At 35.1% G+C, this 19,835-nt stretch overlaps 1 protein-coding gene and 1 pseudogene across 1 annotated transcript in view; one reads left to right on the top strand and one right to left on the bottom strand.

Moving 5' to 3' along the window:
* The window catches only part of LOC100442747 (UDP-glucuronosyltransferase 2B4-like), a 243,770-nt gene that overhangs the window by 44,446 nt on the left and 179,489 nt on the right, over positions 1-19,835 (top strand). The gene's annotated exons all lie outside the window — the stretch shown is intronic.
* On the bottom strand, positions 18,388-19,563 carry LOC100444212 (speckle-type POZ protein-like; annotated as a pseudogene).

Raw genomic sequence — 19,835 nt, 5'->3', positions numbered from 1 at the left:
ATCTCAAACTCCTGGGCTCAAGCAATCCTCCTGTGTTGGCTTCCCAAAGTGCTGGGATTGTAGGCATGAAGCACAGCAGGCAGCCTGTATATTAAGATTATATCTATCAATATTGATAAACTTTTTTCTGATATAAATAATTTTTAATTCCTACATTTTAAAATGTGTATACATATATTGTATATTATAATATATAACTTTTTTCCATATATTATTGCATAATTAAATTATAAAATTCAACATTAATTTAAAGTATGTTAAACAACATCTTTGTCTTGATCCTGAGATTTTAAAAAATTTCTTCTAACCTTTCAATGTTGAGTAGTGGAAAATTTTCTGAAGTTTGGTTTCTTGCTGGTCTTATTTTGTTTGTTTTTTTGTCATTTAATAGTTGTTTCATAATTTTCATCTGTCTAAGAAAGTTCACTTCTATTTTTTAACCAATAAGGGTATTGGATTATACTTAAGGCTTTTCTAAATTTATTGATATAATCATAGAATTAATTGAACTTGGAATTATACTTTTAAAGAAATTTTAACCAAAGTTGAATCTGAAAAGCATAAAGATTCTACTGTGTCGAGGGTTTAAGGGATTAATGGTCAATATATAGTCTTTGTGGACTTGCACATGAAAACTTATTTCAAAATGTTGTTAATATGGTCTATTTAAATTCTCATTCAAAGACCACATGGTTACAATAAATTTATTTTTGGCAGCAGAAATAGACAAAGACCCTTTCAATCAATAAAGTTAGAAATGTGTTAGAATTCACCAAGACATTTTTGTACTTTTAAAATCTCTTCTCTTGTGACAAAGCCTTTTGCGAACCTTTAGTGGAATATCCCAATTAGATGATTAGTTATGAGTTCCTGGGGTTACTTGTTCTATTTAATTTAATGCCCCAAAAATATATTTAAGAGAACTATAATCAGTCTTACCAAATTTAATACATTCTTCCCCATTCAACACACACACACACACACACACACACACACACCACACACACGGTTACACACAGGCCTATTTCTCTGTGAAATAATATTTTCTCATAGAATTATGATGATTATATCCATGGATACTAAATCTCTATAAAAACATGTAATCCAATTTTTCTTTAATTTGAATCTATTTACACTCCTAATTAAATGATGTCAAACAAACAAATTCTTAAGGCCTAGAAAATTTTCTCTTATTATATCCCAAATGTGAATGATTTCCGAAAAACATATTTAAACACAATAATGTTAGGATTGTAAAGTCTTGTTTTTCATTTTTGTTGTTGTTATTGTTACTGTGTTGGTTTTGTTACTTCCTCAGGAAATTAAGTATTGAAGATTTTTAGATAAAACAATTATTGTCCCGTTTTATTTTGAAATCTAGTTATATTTTATTTCAATTATCTTAAAAATTACATAAAAAAATCCTAGATATTAATTGGATTATAATGGAAATATTTTTAGAAATGTTAATACCAAATAATGGATAATAATTTATGTTATTTTAGTGTTTAAAATTATTTTAAAGAACATATTAAATGGATCCTGTATGTTGCAATGAAATCTGCTTAAACTTTTAATGTATTTCTGTCATTATATTGTATTTATATCATTTCTATCATTTTAATGTATTTATATCAACTAGCCATAATTTGAAACAGCCTTTCCTGCTGAATATCAAGGAAACTAGTGCTTAGAGAATGGCTACAAAATTTCCTATTAAATATGTTGTGTGTGTTCATCTTGGTTTTGTACGTCTACGTATGTACACACACATAATTAACTTTATAATATATATTTCTTATATGTTATAAACGCGAATATATTATATATTTGTATAAACATAAGTAGATGTAAATGAACTTTACTTTTACACTATCAACAAAATTATTAAATTCCTAATAATTTGGACTCATCACACTGATTCAGCACTGTCAACCATTATCCACAGGAGGGCAGCACATACTAAAGCTTGGTAAACTGCTTGAAGAAAAATAAAGTCTTGAGTGAGATCGAGCTTTAACCTAAGGCCTAATATACAGCAACTGCCAAAGGATGCACATTTTTATAGTTTTGAAAGTGCTTTTACACATAGTTTATTGTTGAACACTCACAAAAGATCTGTGATTCTAACTTTATTTTACAGATGAAGAAATCAAGATCAGAGAAGTTGAGAATTTCCTGGCAATTGGAAACTGGAATTAGATCCCATTTCCACCAGCCACATATTTCTTATTCACCTACATTTTAACTACAAAACAATAGTGAAAACAGTGTGGGCAGAAACTTGTGGAGATGTTTCTTTACTCCATTGTCATTGATTATAGATTCCACTCACACAGAGGAATTTTCAAGTAGGAAAATGAAACTTAGAAACCATTATTCAAAAAAATAAAGCAGCCGGGAAGCTCGAACTGGGTGAAGCCCACCACAGCTCAAGGAGGCCTGCCTGCCTCCATTGGCTCCACCTCTGGGGGCAGGGCACAGACAAACAGAAAGACAGCAGTAACCTCTGCAGACTTAAATATCCCTGTCTGACAGCTTTGAGGAGAGCAGTGGTTCTCCCCTCATGCAGCTGGAGATCTGAGAACGGGCAGACGGCCTCCTCAAGTGGGTCACTGACCCCTGACCCCTGAGCAGCCTAACTGGGAGGCACCCCCCAGTAGGGGCAGACTGACACCTCACACGGCCAGGTACTCCTCTGAGACAAAACTTCCAGAGGAACGATCAGACAGCAGCATTCGCGGATTATGAAAATCTGCGGTTCTGCAGACACCGCTGCTGATACCCAGGCAGGGTCTGGAGTGGACCTCTAGCAAACTCCAACAGACCTGCAGCTGAGGGTCCTGTCTGTTAGAAGGAAAGCTAACAAACAGGAAGGACATCCACACCAAAAACACATCTGTACATCACCATCATCAAAGACCAAAAGTAGATAAAACCACAAAGATGGGGGAAAAACAGAGGGGAAAAAACAGAACAGAAAAACTGGAAACTCTAAAAAGCAGAGCACCTCTCCTCCTCCAAAGGAACACAGTTCCTCCCCAGCAATGGAACAAAGCTGGACAGAGAATGACTTTGACGAGTTGAGAGAAGAAGGCTTCAGACGATCAAACTACTCCGAGCTACGGGAGGAAATTCAAACCAAAGGCAAAGAAGTTGAAAACTTTGAAAAAAATTTAGACGAATGTATAACTAGAATAACCAATACAGAGAAGTGCTTAAAGGAGCTGATGGAGCTGAAAGCCAAGGCTCGAGAACTACGTGAAGAATGCAGAAGCCTCAGGAGCCAATGCGATCAACTGGAAGAAAGGGTATCAGTGATGGAAGATGAAATGTATGAAATGAAGCGAGAAGGGAAGTTTAGAGAAAAAAGAATAAAAAGAAACGAACAAAGCTTCTGAGAAATATGGGACTATGTGAAAAGAGCAAATCTACGTCTGATTGGTGTACCTGAAAGTGACGGGGAGACTGGAACCAAGTTGGAAAACACTCTGCAGGATATTATCCAGGAGAACTTCCCCAATCTAGCAAGGCAGGCCAACATTCAGATTCAGGAAATACAGAGAACGCCACAAAGATACTCCTCGAGAAGAGCAACTCCAAGACACATAATTGTCAGATTCACCAAAGTTGAAATGAAGGAAAAAATGTTAAGGGCAGCCAGAAAGAAAGGTCGGGTTACCATCAAAAGGAAGCCCATCAGACTAACAGCGGATCTCTCAGCAGAAACTCTACAAGCCAGAAGAGAGTGGGGGCCCATATTCAACATTCTTAAAGAAAAGAATTTTCAACCCAGAATTTCATATCCAGCCAAACTAAGCTTCATAAGTGAAGGAAAAATAAAATACTTTACAGACAAGCAAATGCTGAGAGATTTTGTCACCATCAGGCCTGCCCTAAAAGAGCTCCTGAAGGAAGCACTAAACATGGAAAGGAACAACCGGTACCAGCCACCGCAAAATCATGCCAAAATGTAAAGACCATCGAGACTAGGAAGAGACTGCATCAACTAACGAGCAAAATAACCGGCTAACATCATAATGACAGGATCAAATTCACACATAACAACATTAACTCTAAAGGTAAATGGACTAAATGCTCCAATTAAAAGACACAGACTGGCAAATTGGATAGAGTCAAGACCCATCAGTGTGCTGTATTCAGGAAACTCATCTCACATGCAGAGACATACATAAGCTCAAAATAAAAGGATGGAGGAAGATCTACCAAGCAAATGGAAAACAAAAAAAGGCAGGAGTTGCAATCCTAGTCTCTGATAAAACAGACTTTAAACCAACAAAGATCAAAAGAGACAAAGAAGGCCATTACATAATGGTAAAGGGATCAATTCAACAAGAGCTAACTATCCTAAATATATATGCACCCAATACAGGAGCACTCTGATTCATAAAGCAAGTCCTTAGTGACCTACAAAGAGACTTAGACTCCCACACAATAATAATGGGAGACTTTAACAGCCCACTGTCAACATTAGACAGATCAACGAGATGGAAAGTTAACAAGGATATACAGGAATTGAATTCAGCTCTGCACCAAGCGGACCTAATAGACATCTACAGAACTCTCCACCCCAAATCAACAGAATACACATTTTTTTCAGCACCACACCACACCTATTCCAAAATTGACCACATAGTTGGAAGTAAAGCTCTCCTCAGCAAATGTAAAACAACAGAAATGATAACAAACTGTCTCTCAGACCACAGTGCAATCAAACTAGAACTCAAGATTAAGAAACTCACTCAAAACCACTCAACTACGTGAAAACTGAACAACCTGCTCCTGAATGACTACTGGGTACATAACGAAATGAAGGCAGAAATAAAGATGTTCTTTGAAACCAACGAGAACAAAGACAGAACATACCAGAATCTCTGGGACACATTCAAAGCAGAGATTTTTAAATAAGCATGGTTCAAATGTGCAGAGATGAAAGAGTCACTAACATGAAACAATAATAGGATGAGGTGAGAAGGATGAATCCAAAAATAATTAGGTATTTTTAAAATCAGAAATGTGCTCCCTAATTTTATGAAATGTTGGCTTATTACATGAAATAAATTAGAACTGAATGCTTGACTGATACAGCCCTCAAGAAGAATCACTTAATGCTCTAGAAATTGCCAGTAAACAGATTAAAATCAAAAAGGATTGCTTGTTAACACCTTACATTTAAGCTTTCCTGATTAGTTTTTCTCCCAAAGTTCTCTTGCTTCTAGTTGTTTTCCTGGTCTTAACTACACATTATATGCTTTGTTAAAAGTATTTATTCCCTGATTCGATCTGATTGTCTCAATTTTTATTTTGTTCTGTTCTACCTCTTGCAACCTGCATGTCTTCATTATTATTGATCAATCCATCTGCAATGTTTACCTTATCTAAGGATTATTCATTAATTTTTACTTGTTTACCTGACCTTTATTAGTTTTGTTTCTTTCCTAGTCTCTCTGAGCCATGGTGATGATGACTTAAGATTCTGGATCTCTTATGAATAACGAATTCATCCTTAATAAAGTCTCTATACTAAAGAAGAATCTAACAAAAAATATCACTTGAGAAAAATGAGTGCAGTACATGAACAAAGCTCTGATTGGATCATAAACCCAAAAAGTGATTAATCAGTTTAATAATTAGGGAGTAACAATGAAATCAATGATATATCTTCATATACTTTGAACTGGTAAAAATTAATATCCATCATAGGTAAAGCACCACATAACTGGTGACTCCAGTGCTGGTTTATTGGGAGTGTGAATAGAGTGGTGATAGGTAAAGGGTATGCATGGGCCCAGCACAACAAGACTCCCTCTAACCAAGTCTGAGCTAGCAACTTGTAAAATCAAAAATCCAACCTGCTATTATCTCAATTCTTATTATACATTTGGACATCAGGCAAGTGACCACCAGTGGAACTGTGGACTCAGTGCGCCAACTCTAAGCTCATCTTTGTCAGAACCTCTATATGCCCCCACTTTCAAGAATGTTATTTTCAAAAGAAAGTCATGCCTCCTACTCATCCAAATTTTACCAAGATTCAGTGCCCAAGGGTACAACTTTAGGATAATAACAAATAAGAAATTTGAAATTTTATGCCTCACCAATTTTCAATTTATTGTCCCTTGGATGCAAATATAGTTTATGATACTGAATCACGATCCTGTAAGCATTCCTCCTTTGCCAGCTAGTTGAATGTTAAGCTTCATCAATAGAGGACACTGGAGTGATAGTGAGGTGGTTGATGCAGGAAGGTGCTTCCCTTCCAAGGACCCACTCTTCAGTTATTCAGGAATTTTTATCATTAATGTTGGAATTTAAGGATATGTATGTAAAAGAATATACTTAAAAATGCTAAATAATATGGTTAAAGAATGTAAGAAGAAAACTTCTAATAGCACATTTGTTTTATCTTTTAAGAAATATTGCATTCTGCATAGAAATTAATTCAGAAAACTCCTACATAAACCATTTGTCCTTGACGTACATAGATTCCGCTTCATATGTTATTTTGAAGATTAAATGTACAATTATTTTATTTTTGTTTTCAACTTCTGTGGTGCTTGAATATCCCTGTCTTTAAGCAGCATATTCAAAATTAAAAAAAATCACAAATATCAAGAATGTTATATCAATTATATCATTCTATGTGATTGCTTAGAGTTTCTATGTTTAAATGTTTTAACTGCTGAGATATTTAAAAGCTTGTAGAATCAATCTCCAAGAAACAGACATGTCATATTATTGCAATTTTTGTAATTCAATTTACTATGACATTTTTATGACTCTCCATCAAGTATATCTTCATGTTCACATATTTTCCTAAATATATAGGTATATATTACTTTATGTGAAAAGGCTTCTCAAAATTAAACTAGTGAAAGTTATTTGTTCACTTATGGATAGACATAGAATCATGTATCTGCATATATGGTCTAAGAATTTCAAAGAAGATCTATTTTCAGAATATACTTTATTAGGAAACTATATTCTGATATATTCTGATACATTTTCAGAAGATACTTCATTAAGAAAATATAAACAGATTAGAATTTAGCTTTTGTAGTACATGTTGAGCATCATTATTGCCTCAGACTAATATTTATATATGTTTTTCCCTCTTTAAAAAAAAGATATTACTATAATTAAAGCCCATGTATGCATTACTTTTTTCCCTTTCTTGCACTTTGTTATTTTTTTCTTTTTAGTGGCATACTATATGTACAAAGTTTAATAAAATAAAATATTCAGTGTATATTTCTTTTCTAGATATTAAAATAATTTGTTTTATTACCAATTGTAGTTAAAAGTATTTTTTCATAGAAAAGATTACTGTAAAAATCTTTTTCATGTGTTAGAAATGATCATTATTCCTCTCTTCCATCCGATTGTTCAGGCAGATGTCTTGTCAGACAGAAGAACTGCTTTTAAGTCGGTTTCTTTCTTCTCTGTGATTTGCTTTGCAAACTTTTTTCTGAATCCAGAGGCTGTAATGACCATTATTTAAAGGCAGGATTTGGGGAGCTTTTTGCCATTTATTATGTTTTCTTCAACATAGACTTTAAAAATTATTGCACAGGATATTTGGCTCTTTATTCCATCTACAGTTTACTTTTCCATGTTATGAGGGGAGAATAGGTAAATGATTATATATATTTCCGGTTTGTGTGTCCTCAGTATTCCAGGTATTTAAGAAGTCAGAAATGTCTAACTTGACAAATTAAGTCCAAGAAATAGTGAGATCTTATTGCAGAAGAGAAATCATGTAACATTACAATCTAGAGAGACTGCACTAAACTTGCTGGACCACATCTATAATTCCCAACTAAAGGGAATTGCCCTGTATTTTATTTTGTGTATTATTACAAAGGGTTATTACTAAAGTGAAAATAGTAACTCAGGCATATTCAAGGCCTCACGTGGAAAACATCTTTAGTCTTTCTAACCAAGGATTTTACCAGGTTGCATAGTTTTGGATAGGAAGTCAGTCACAGCCATCTATAATTTTGAAAGAGAGAACATTCCTATTAACAAATATTTTGTATTTCATGAAGGATTTGAATTTTAAACACCCATGTAACACAAAAGATTTGAATAAACACAATGTTAAGAGAGTTGGCCAAGGTTAGCTCAGCTTATACATGCACTAGGTCATAAATTTGTCTTTAAAGGTCACCCTAGCTTCCATGGTAGGTCTTGGCTCAAAATAATGTGCTGCCACACTGAAAAACTTACACTGTCTAATCCACCTTGCCTAATAATTTTCATTTATTTCCTACTTAATTTTTATGTAATTTTCCATTTTCATATAACCCACTAGTTCCTTTTTGTTTTCCTCAATTTTATTCATATCAGTTTTCTCTTTAAAAGCCAAGCCTCAGTTACCTTTGTCTTAGTTAGAGTTGAGCTCAGTTTGTATTGTAGTCTCTATCTCCTACTTCAGTAGGGAGAATAAAATGTGTCTTGCCATTTTTAAGAAGGATCTTGCACTGTTTTTCTTGACAGGGTCACATATAATCCATATCATTGTATTTGTTTATATAGAAGAGTTTTCTTTACCTATGTAACAAACCTGCACATCTTGCACATGTGCCTCTGAACTTACAATAAATGCTGGAAATAAAAAATAAAATAAAATAAAAATAAAAAAGGTTTCTAAAAATGCACAGTTGTAACACATTACTCCTTACCTTCTCAAATAAACAGCCTGAGTTTCTAGTGAATCTCATTTTATTTTTCAGCTTAGAAATATACATAAGCAAGCATTAAAATTGAGTTATTTTAGGTTTTCTGAAATTAAAATTGTATCTTACTTAATGTTTAACAAAGAGTAAAATATTTGAATAAATCAGGAAAGCACAAGTCTTGTGAAATATAGAGGAGAATTTTGCCACCCCTTGATGAATAGTGGTGGCATTAAATGTCATGACCTTCCCTATCATGCCTGCCTGCCTTAGATCTCAAACAGTGCTACTCTCTCTCTCTCTCTTTTTTTTTTTTTCTGGTCTTAACAAACTTTTGATAATCAAACAAGCAACATATTATGACAAAGAGAGTAAAAGTTGCCTCACAGGCCAGCACAACCAGAGAGCAGTACTGGAGCTAGGTGAGGTGGTTGGCAGGTGGCAGCAAGTACTTGGCTCCTTTGTGGTGCATGACAAACTTGATCCAGAAGACTTTTTGGTCCATGGGCTTCATAAGCTGATCATAATGAATGATTGATAACCATATAACATTCTCTTTACAGTTAAAGGAAAATCAAATAGACATAAACATATAGAATATAAAATATAAATATGTGAAATTTTTGTGTAGATGTTAAAAATTAGTGCCACATAAAAGTGGATGAAAAAATATTTTATTTCCTGGCAGTTATAGAGATTTTGGTTTATGGGTTAGAATTTGTTGGATGCATAAGATTTCAAGATGTGAAAAGAGAATTTAAGAGAGCAAGTATTTCTACCCTAGAAATTAAAATTAGTTAAGTCCAAAGGATAAAAAGAAATCATTTGAGAGTACAGAGGTTGAATTAGCCATTAATGAAATTGTAATTAACCTGGTGTGCAAATTTCAAAATAGTATCAAAGTTTAGAGAAAGGATACAAATCTATTTCAAGGTTCAGGTTCATGTCAGGGCAAAGCTGATAAGAAGTTAGCATTGATCAGGAATTAGTATTGACAACGTATTAGTGAATTAGTGATCAAAAGTGTAAAAGTAAATGGCCTTAGTTTGAATCATGAACTGATATCTACTGGTCTTTTTTTTTTTTTTGAAAATATATCTGTTCCTAGTGTTTTTTTTTTTAATTGTTAAATTGAATGAATAAGAATGATATCTTTCTTATCTGAATATTGTGAGTAGTAATGTAATGATTCTTGGAATACTTGGTAGAATTATTTTCACCATAAACAGACTGTCAGTAAATGTTCACTATTATTACTGTTTTTCTTGCATTGTGATTTTAAAATCTACATGGTGCTTTGTATTTTACTTTGAGGCATTGTAGTTCCATTTATTTCGAGTGTTGAAATAATTATGGACTAATAATCAAGGAATAAGGATGAATACAAGTACAAGGCTTACCAAGTCAAAACCAAAAAGTGCTAAAGCATGACACTATAGCAATAGAAATGGAGGTAACTTCTCTTTTTGATATTTAAAAAACAGAGTATGAAGACTGTGTTTTTGAGAGGAGGGAATTAATCCTGATATATATATTTTAATACAATTGGGAAAAACTATAACCAAGAAGTTACATAATACAAACTACCAATATAATGCATGTCATTTCATATACATTCAATGGGTATCAACTAATTAAAAATTATCTTTATTTTTCCACACAGCATTATATTTATTAAAATTTATAATATTACCAATATGATAGTAATAGCTAAACTGAAATTAATGTATGTACTGAATTAATTTAGAAATCCTATATTTCTGGTTTCAGACATTTTGGCTATTAAACAGGAATATTCCAATCTATCTCTTTCAAGCCAATTATTTTTTGATTTTATGAAGCTTCCAAATAAGCAAAAGCAACCACAACCATAAGAACAGAGAATGTGGCTACATTTATAAAGTATGTTCTTTTTCCAATAATTTTTAAAGGCAAATTTGAAGGCTCTAGTTGTTTACAAGTTATCAGTGATGGTATCAAAATGTTAGCATAAAAATTTTGAAAGCATTAAATATAAAGGGAATTAGAGATTGATTATGTCATGCTGATTTATGAAAATAAATTACAAGAGTTTTAAAAACAAGGAAAAAAGGCTAACTAAAGTGAAATGATGGACATGTTTATTTGCTTCATTATGGTAGCCTTTTGACTAAGTATTTGTATCCCATAATATCACTTTCTATACCTTCAATAGACAAAAAAAAAAGTTTAAAGACTAACATTTGATGAGATCTCATCCTAAAAGGCCCTCATAACTGTGCTGAAAGTTAGTCAGTGCAGTAATAATATTCATGCTTCTTTTCTTCAACTTTATTCTCAGTCTTCCTTATAATCCTCTGTTACCATCTTCAGCAATTCCTTTTATTTCACTTTTTGGCTATTTTAAAACTTATGCACCATTCTAAAACCTCGGGCAAATTTTTCCACTAAAACCACCAGAAAAACAGATTGTGATACTCACAATGGTTTATTGATGATTGCCTTTAAGCATTACCAAAAAAAAAAAAAAATGTACTCAGCATTGTGTTCATGTTTAGAGTCACTGCTGCTTCCTTGGCCTTCATGTGAGAACTTATCAATACATGCTATGTAGTTAAAAAAATCACATTCATGAAGAGTCATTAATGACTGCTTTTAGTGCATTGAGCAAATCTGTAGTTGACATTGTCTTTGAGTCTACTCTAACAGCTTCCCCCTTAGACTTCATGTGAACAAACTTATCGAGTTGATCTGCAAACAAAGGTAGTCCACCATAGGGGTCCCATGGTAAATCCTCTCATAGGTGTCATTGGCTCAACCATGAGGTATAAAAGCTTTGGTTTTTAGATGACCTAAGATTAAATTTTTGAATAATTATTCGTGATGAGTCTTAAAATTAAAATGAGCAATGCTCAATGAAATGGGCAGTGTTCTCTAGATAACAAATTACTGTAACAGTAAAAGTGCATTAAAATGACTTTCAGATCTAAGAGAAAGAAGCACCAAGTCCTCTGGGGTGATAAGTGAAGACTACACATTGAAGAAGTGGTATGTGACCTGAAGAATGAATACAGGATTGTCAAGTGGACAAATAGAGCACACTGTGTATAAGGAAAACTGCATATCCCCCACTCCAGTCCCCCAAAAGCAGTATGCATGCTAGAACATGTTCTCTTAGAGAAATAGTGGAGCCACTGAGTGTGATAGGGCATGGTGTCCAGGGCAGCAGGGAGTAGGGTGGTGGTGATGCTTGAAGAGAGGAAGGACAGGCCACACTCCATCACAAAATGTGTTACCGCTTCATAATAAAGACTGGAAATTTATTCCCATAGAAAATGCAGTTGCTCATAATAAAAGAAGGCCTGTTATTTTTCAGTTGCATTTGAAATATCCAGCTATTAGGAGAAAGGGTAGGTGGAACATTTGAATTAGGAGACAGACAACCCAGAAAATTACTGAAAAATTATTCGTGAGATGTAACTACACTTGAAATAAAGGTAGTTTTTTTCAGGCCATAAAAAATTTGACAGTGTATAATAAAATGCCAACTGTTGTAGTTTATTATATTTTTCCCCAGGACTGGAACATAAATGAAAAAAAGTAAGATTTTATTTTTGAGTTTTTAAATAATAAATGGTGAATCAGAAATTTTCTGTTGTACTGTATTTATCCTGATTAGCTGTTACCTAATTTTTCAAAATATATTCTTCAGAGTCTTACCAAGAAGGTTATTCTGGACTACCTACTAGTACAGCTGAGTAATTGTACTAAGGTATCTGATTTTCTGTCATCAAATTTCCATAGATCCATATAGATAAGGGAGCCTATTGATGACAACACATAGACACATAGAGGGCAACAACACACACTGGGACCTTTCAGAGAGTGGAGGGTTTGAGGAGGGAGAGGATCAAGAAAAATAACTAATGGGTAGTATTTGGTTTAATACCTGGGTGATGAAATAATCTGTACAACAAACCCCCATCGCACAAGTTAACATATGTAACAAACCTGTACTTGTACCCCTGAACTTAAAACTTAAAAAAGAAAGAAAGAAAGAATCTTGTTTTATGAGTCAAATTCAAATTAGAGCATGTCTGTTAGAATTCTAAAAAGGGACCAGGCGCGGTGACTCACACCTGTAATTCCAGCACTTTGGGAGGCTGAGGTGGGTGGATCATGAGGTAAGGAGTTCAAGACCAGCCTGGCCAAGATTGTGAAATGCTGTCTTTAATTAAAATATAAAAAAATTAGCCGGGCGTGGTGGCAGGCGCCAGTAATGCCAGCTACTTGGGTGGATGAGGCAGAGAGGCAGAGACCTGCTTGAACCCAGGAGGCAGAGGTTGCAGTGAGCTGAGATCATGCAACTGCACTCCAGCCTGGGAGACAGAGAAAGACTCCGCTTCAAAAAAAAAAAAAAAAAAAGAAAGAAAAGAAAGAAAAAAAATTCTAAAAAGATGGAGATCACCTACTTAAATGCTTTCCATATGGTTGATAAAGAAATGAGGACAAGGCAGGTTAAGTAATGAGAACTACTAGAAGACTGAATTGAACAGAACAACTATATTTCCTTGACTTGATTTTATATTAAATCAGATTAAATAAAATCATGATGTTGTATACATAGTGCTTAGATATTGAGATAATAAATGAAAAATTGAAATACTTAAGCAATCATTAGGCAGACATTCCAGTGTAAAGAAAAGTAACAAATTACTAATGGTCCCCACCTTTTTTATTAATGTATTTACTACATTCACTTTCATCTTCCAAATATAATGTTAAACTTTTCATTTCTAAAGCAAAGAAATGAGAGTGAATTTACTTATATTCACTTGTTTCATAAGTTACATTCTCATATCTGATGACTTACAAAGAAAGCAAATCTATCAATCATCTATGTATGAGAAATATATTAATCTGCTTAAAAAGCACATACAATTTTTTTCCAATTATAAATTATTAAGCACTTTTTCCAATTAAAAAACTCAAATGACATTTATCACATATATCCAGAATAATATCACATTTGCTACCAGTGGAAATTATTTAAGTGTAGAAAAGACTGATTGTCAGTTCATTAATAATAGGGCTGTTGAAAATATTCCAAAATTATGATGATGCTAAATTTTTTCTGCTGGCTGTTAACTCCTCAATGGTACAATCCAAAGCATTGACAGCAGTGGTTAATATGGTCTGCTGTAGATAAGCCATTTAATAAATGCCTAGTACCAAAATGTGGTACTTATTTTGGAATTACAAGCAATTTTCATAAACTAGAGTATAATCTAGCAATCAAGCAATCTTCATAAACTAGAGTATAATCTACAAGTTTTAACATCTACTTGCTATCTGAGTTTTAAAGGTAACTACACATTTGCATCAAAAAATTAGTATACGTGATTATAAGAATGCTATATAGGATATAAAACTAAAAATTGCTTTATAAATATTAAAATATCAAAGTTGTGTTGTACATGTTAGAAAGCTAGTTATTACTATATTTTATGGTGGAAGAAGCATCTGAACCTCTCTTCCTGCCTGGCTTCCTTTTGCACTGGATGCGATGCTCTTTTAGTTTAGCAGTTCTTAGATGGCTTGTGAACAGAGGGCTTTCTGTATCTGAGGTTATTTCCTTGGTGTATCAGAAGAATGGGATTGTCATGGGCTTGAAGAATGAGTGCAAGGTTTTATTGAGTAGAAGTAGCTCTCAGCACATGGGGGAGGCAGAAAGGGGACAGTTTTCCCCTGGAGTCAGGCTGCTCTCCAATCACTCCAGCAAAACTCTGCGTTGTTCCGCCAGTTGATGACCTGCCTGCATGCTGCCCTGGACGTCCTCTTGACGTCCAGCCGTTTGTTTCTTCTTCCGCTAATCCACTCCTCTTGACGTCCAGCCACTTGTGTTCTTGCCTTCTAGAGTCTCAGGGGTTTTTATAGGTACATGATGGGGGCGTGGCAGGGCAGTGTGGTCTTGGGAAATGCAACATTTGGGCATAAGAGCAGGAGTACCTGTCCTCACCTAGGTCCCTGGGCACATGTCAGGGTTGGAGCTATTGCCAGGGACCCACCCTTCTCCTCCCTGCAGTTCTCCACCCCTCTTCTTTATCACTTTATTTCTCCTCCTCCTCCTCCTTCTTCTTCAGGACAGGGTCACATTGTGTTTCTGAAGTTGGAATGTAGTGGTGCAATCATAACTCACTTCAACCTCAAATTACTGGGCTCAATCAATCCTCTTGCCTCAGACTCCTGAGTAACTAACACTACAGGCATTACACTGCCATGTCCTGCTATTTTTTTTTTTTTTTTTTAAGAAATGGGCTCTCTAAGTCATCTAGCTTAGTATCAAACTCTTGGGCTCAAGGGATTCTCCCATTTAGGCCTCACAAAGTGCTGGTATTATAGGCATGAGCCACTGTGCCTGGCCTTGACTCCTGCTTATATCCCCCTTCTTTCTCATATGGGAGGTAGCATCAATATACGTGTTAGAAGCAAAGTCCTTTGGGGACACATTTTATACTGCACAGGATCTACCTTAGATCCCCCTCCTTTCTGTTATTTCTTTCTTTCAGACATTGGCAAAGTCCAGTCATAAGGCAGTTTGGTTTTTCTATTTCTCTAAATCTACCTGGCTGAGTGGGTACTTAGACTCAATAAGGTTGAGCCTTTGGTTTCCATTCTCTGAATGTCCCTCTGAACAACATACTGAATAGGCCTATTTCAAAATTAAGGGAAGTAAAAAGGCCCAGATTACATGGGAAGCCTAAACTCCATGATATATTTCAGATTTTTTTCAATACCTACTTCTTGTTATTATGCTAGTAAAGTTACCCATTAAAAAATAACTCCTTTCTGATAGCAATTGTAGTGTGTAGCCCTCAGTAATCTGTTGCGGGAAGTCAGGGACCCCAAATGGAGGGGCCGGCTGAAGCCATGGCAGAAGAATGTGGATTGTGAAGATTTCATAGACATTTATTAGTTCCCTAAATTGATACTTTTATAATTTCTTATGCCTGTCTTTACTGCAATCTCTAAACATAAATTGTAAAGATTTCATGGACACTTATCACTTCCCCAGTCTATACCCTTGTGATTTCCTATGCCTGTCTTTACTTTAATCTCTTAATCCTGTCAGCTGTGGAGGATGTATATTGCCTCAGGACCCTGTAATAATTGCATTAACTGCACAAATTTTACAGCATGTGTGTTTGAGCAATATGAAATGTGGGCACTTTGAAAAAAGAACAGGATAACAGCAATTGTTCAGGGAATAAGAGAGATAATCTTAAACTCTGATTGCTGGTGAGCCAGGCAGAACAGAACCACATTTCTCTTCTTTCAAAAGCAAATAGGAGAAATATCGCTGAATTCTTTTTCTCAGCATGGAACATCCCTGGGAAAGAGAATAAGCACTTGGAGGTATAGGCTTATAAACAGCACCCTCAGGTGCGCCTGTCTCTTATGACGGAGACTGCAGGGGTGAAATAGACCCCAGTCTCCCATAGCACTCCCAGGCTTATTAGGAAGAGGAAATTCCCACCTAATAAATTTTGGTGAGACTGGTTGACCTCAAAACCCTGTCTCCTGATAAGATGTTATTAATGACAATGGTGCCTGAAACTTCATTAGCAATTTTAATTTCGCCCCAGTCCTGTGGTCCTGTGATCTCGCCCTGCCGCCACTTGCCTTGTGATATTCTATTACCTTGTAAAGTACTTGATGTCTGTGACCCACACCTATTCGCACACTCCCTCCCCTTTTGAAACTCCCTAATAAAAACTTGCTGGTTTTTTTCGCTTGTGGGGCATCATGGAACCTACTGACATGTGATGTCTCCCCTGGATGCCCAGCTTTAAAATTTATCTCTTTTGTACTCTGTCCTTTTATTTCTCAAGCTGGCCAATGCTTAAGGAAAATAGAAAAGAACCTATGTGAATATCAGAGCAGATTCCCCAATGGTAATCCTGTAAACAAAAGTACTAAATGACAGGGCAGTATTTGTTGATAACTGTCACCTGCCTCCAATATCATGATAATACCAAAATGTCACACTGCACCTCCTCATTACCATTCTTTTTTGTTCTTATAAATTCAAGTTATCATTTGGTGTCATTATTTTTTTTCAAATTATAAATTGTTTATAACTATTCATATTAAGCAGAATTTCTGTATCATCCACAATGTTAGTACAGTAACTGAAACACAAAGAAGAAATAAGAGGTGGGTGGGAATGCTCATGTTGTGTGACCTGCTGTGCTCTAAGGTTTCTCTCTTTTTGTATGCATCTCGCACAGGCAAGTATCAGTTCTCTCTCTTTCTCTTTTTTTTTTTTAGATGAAATTTCACTCTTGTTGCCCAGACTGGGGTCCAATGGTGCAGACTGGGCTCACTGCAACCTCTGCCCTCTGCCTCCCAGGTTCAAGCTAGTTTCTTGCCTCAGCCTCCCACATAGCTGGGATTACAGGCATCCACCACCATGCCTGAGTAATTTTTTGTATTTTTAGAAGAGACTGGGTTTCTCCATGTTGGCAAGACTGGTCTCAAACTCCTGACCTCAGGTGATCCACCCGCCTCGGCCTTCAGTTCAGTTTTTGAAGGAAAGTAGACTATCCAAGATTCATTTATTATTAGATGGATTTTCCAAAGTATGAAAAAACAGGAGTAAATTCAATAATGAATATCTGCAATCCAAAACCATTTAATACAATCAAGAAAATCTTTCTTATCTATTATCACAAATATCCCAGTTGCCTCCTTCTAAAAATTTCTTTCAAATATTAAGACAAAATTATTCTACCTTATTAATTCTCTCAAAAGCAAAAATAAATACGTACCATTCAGCATACAAAAGTTACGCAGTAAAAGTCAAAGTGTATATATATATATCATTGTTAATTGGTCCACTCATTAAATTTACATTTGGTCGTCCTTACTCTTATCATGTATATATAAATGTAAGTCACTATAAATTAAAAAAATTACTTCCACACAATACATGCTTTCTTCATGATATCTTAACATCATTCAGTCCTCAATCATTGTAAACTTTGATAAACCCACAGTTTGGTGGACAGTTAACATACAAGACAAACATTACAAATTTCACTAAAAATCTGGGCCAACTCATGGTTCATTTGCCCCCTGAAATGAAAAATAAATTAGAATTGAAGCAGTGTATTACCGTAACTTACTTTGAAGGTAAATATGTTCTCTCATATATATAGAACATAGATTGAAGACATTACTGGTAAACTCCAATACAAGTGCTTTTAAAGAGAATTTAATCTTAAACCTTGAGACAGCATAGGACAAATCCTGTAAAATTCACTTTTCTCTTTCAAAATAAAAAATGATTTTGAAACTTAATATCTTCAGTTATCAATAGTACTACATTATAAAGCTAGTTTATATAATCCTGCATAGCATTGGTCAAAATGATAAGTCACAATAAAAAAATTAAAGCGTTTTACATACAAGTGAAGTCATTGAAAATAATTTAAGGCCTTGAAGGGAATTAATCAGTCTAACTTAAAGCTGAAGAATAAACCATTAATTATCCATCTGAAATGCAAGCAATATGCTTTTTAAGCTTCTGTTCTGTGGACCAAATAACAGAAACAACTCTTCCTTATGGTTTATGGTTTATTTTTAGAATCCTTCTGGACTTGAATGACTAAAAGTCAATTCCATTTTTCAACTGTTCATGGAAGATTTAGGACTGTTTTAGCCGTTTGTGTGGAATGCCAAACTGTGGACACTGTGCAGATGCTAGTGCTCAGAAGGCTTCTGCTGCTAAGTAAGGGTGAGACTGAATCATGGACTTCCACCTTGATGTTTCCATTACATTGGTTGCTTGGTTGTTGTTTCAGTTTTTCTAATCCTTACACCCAAGTTGTTGAAGTACAATGTACCTATTAATAATTTCTGTGGCTTGTGCTTTCAACTGTTTTGCAACGTGCAAATCTTCAAGGACAAAGGTATCAGCAACATTTTCTACTGAGGGATTACTACACAAAGCTTCCTCACACAAGACCTTCAGCTGTTCCCAGTGCATGTTTGTCTGCAGCTGCCAACAAGTTGTCAGCCATTTTGTCAAGGTTTAATCCTTTCACTGTGTTAAGGAATCTCACCATTTCTTTAAAACATCAGGGTCTAAATCATTTATTTCCACTCAATTCTTTATGCTTTCTTCCATTTCATGTTCAAACATGGCATTAAAAACTAGGGATTGAGGTACAAGCAGATTTATGAGCTTTAAATTCTTGTCCTCTCACTAAAAACTGCAGTCTATAAATCTTGTGTTTTCCCAGAGATTACCTCAATCTTCTCCTAGTCGACCCTCAGCCACCTTCAAAGTATTTGTATTAGTATGTCCTGATTTGTTTACTGAATCTTGGATCACACTCATCTCATAAAATAATGTAAGCTTGTCATCTGGTAAAAGACTATTAGCTTTGTCAAGCAAAAGGTCTCTTCTAATGAATTTTTAAAAATCCCAGTCCTTCCCTTGCACAAATTGATATGTTCTTTGGCTTTCCATTGCTTTTGTTTCTTCCCTTTTAGCATTCAGAAGGGAAAATTTGAATTTTGCTCACACTTCACTTTTGGGGCATCTGACTAAAAGCAAATTTAAGGACCAAGTAGTCTTTACTTTCGTTACCTAATCCCTTTAGGTTTACCCTCAGGCCCCATTTCACTTTGTCATTTGGGCCAGGTGAAAATGTGGAACTTTTTAACACCTCACCCATTTCCTCTTGACAAAAACTGAACTTATTAATGGTCTATGTGTTGAACATTTTACTATTTTGATCTGTGTATAATATTAGTTTTCTACTATTGGACAAGAAGACTTATCTCTAGGTAGAGGTGGGGCAGGTTCCTGAGACATTATCAGTTTATTTCATTCTTTTAGGATTTATGTAATACCCCACAGAGTTGAGTACCTTACCTTAGATATCTCAGAGCATTAGTGTTTGATTTTCCTCAGGAGTATGGTTCAGAAGGGCCACCCTCATGTATTCTCAATGCCTGGACTTGCCCTAGCTACACCAGCTCTGAGACGCTGAGGCTGTGCTGGAGGCAACAGGGTTAATGGCAGCAAGTCCCTGTGGCGGCACCTTCACTAACCCACATTCCTCCTCCCCTGCCCTCTATCCTTCC

This window comes from Pongo abelii, chromosome 3 (assembly GCF_028885655.2).
Source record: "Pongo abelii isolate AG06213 chromosome 3, NHGRI_mPonAbe1-v2.0_pri, whole genome shotgun sequence".
NCBI lineage: Eukaryota > Metazoa > Chordata > Mammalia > Primates > Hominidae > Pongo > Pongo abelii.
This window is presented reverse-complemented; position numbering and strand designations above follow the sequence as displayed.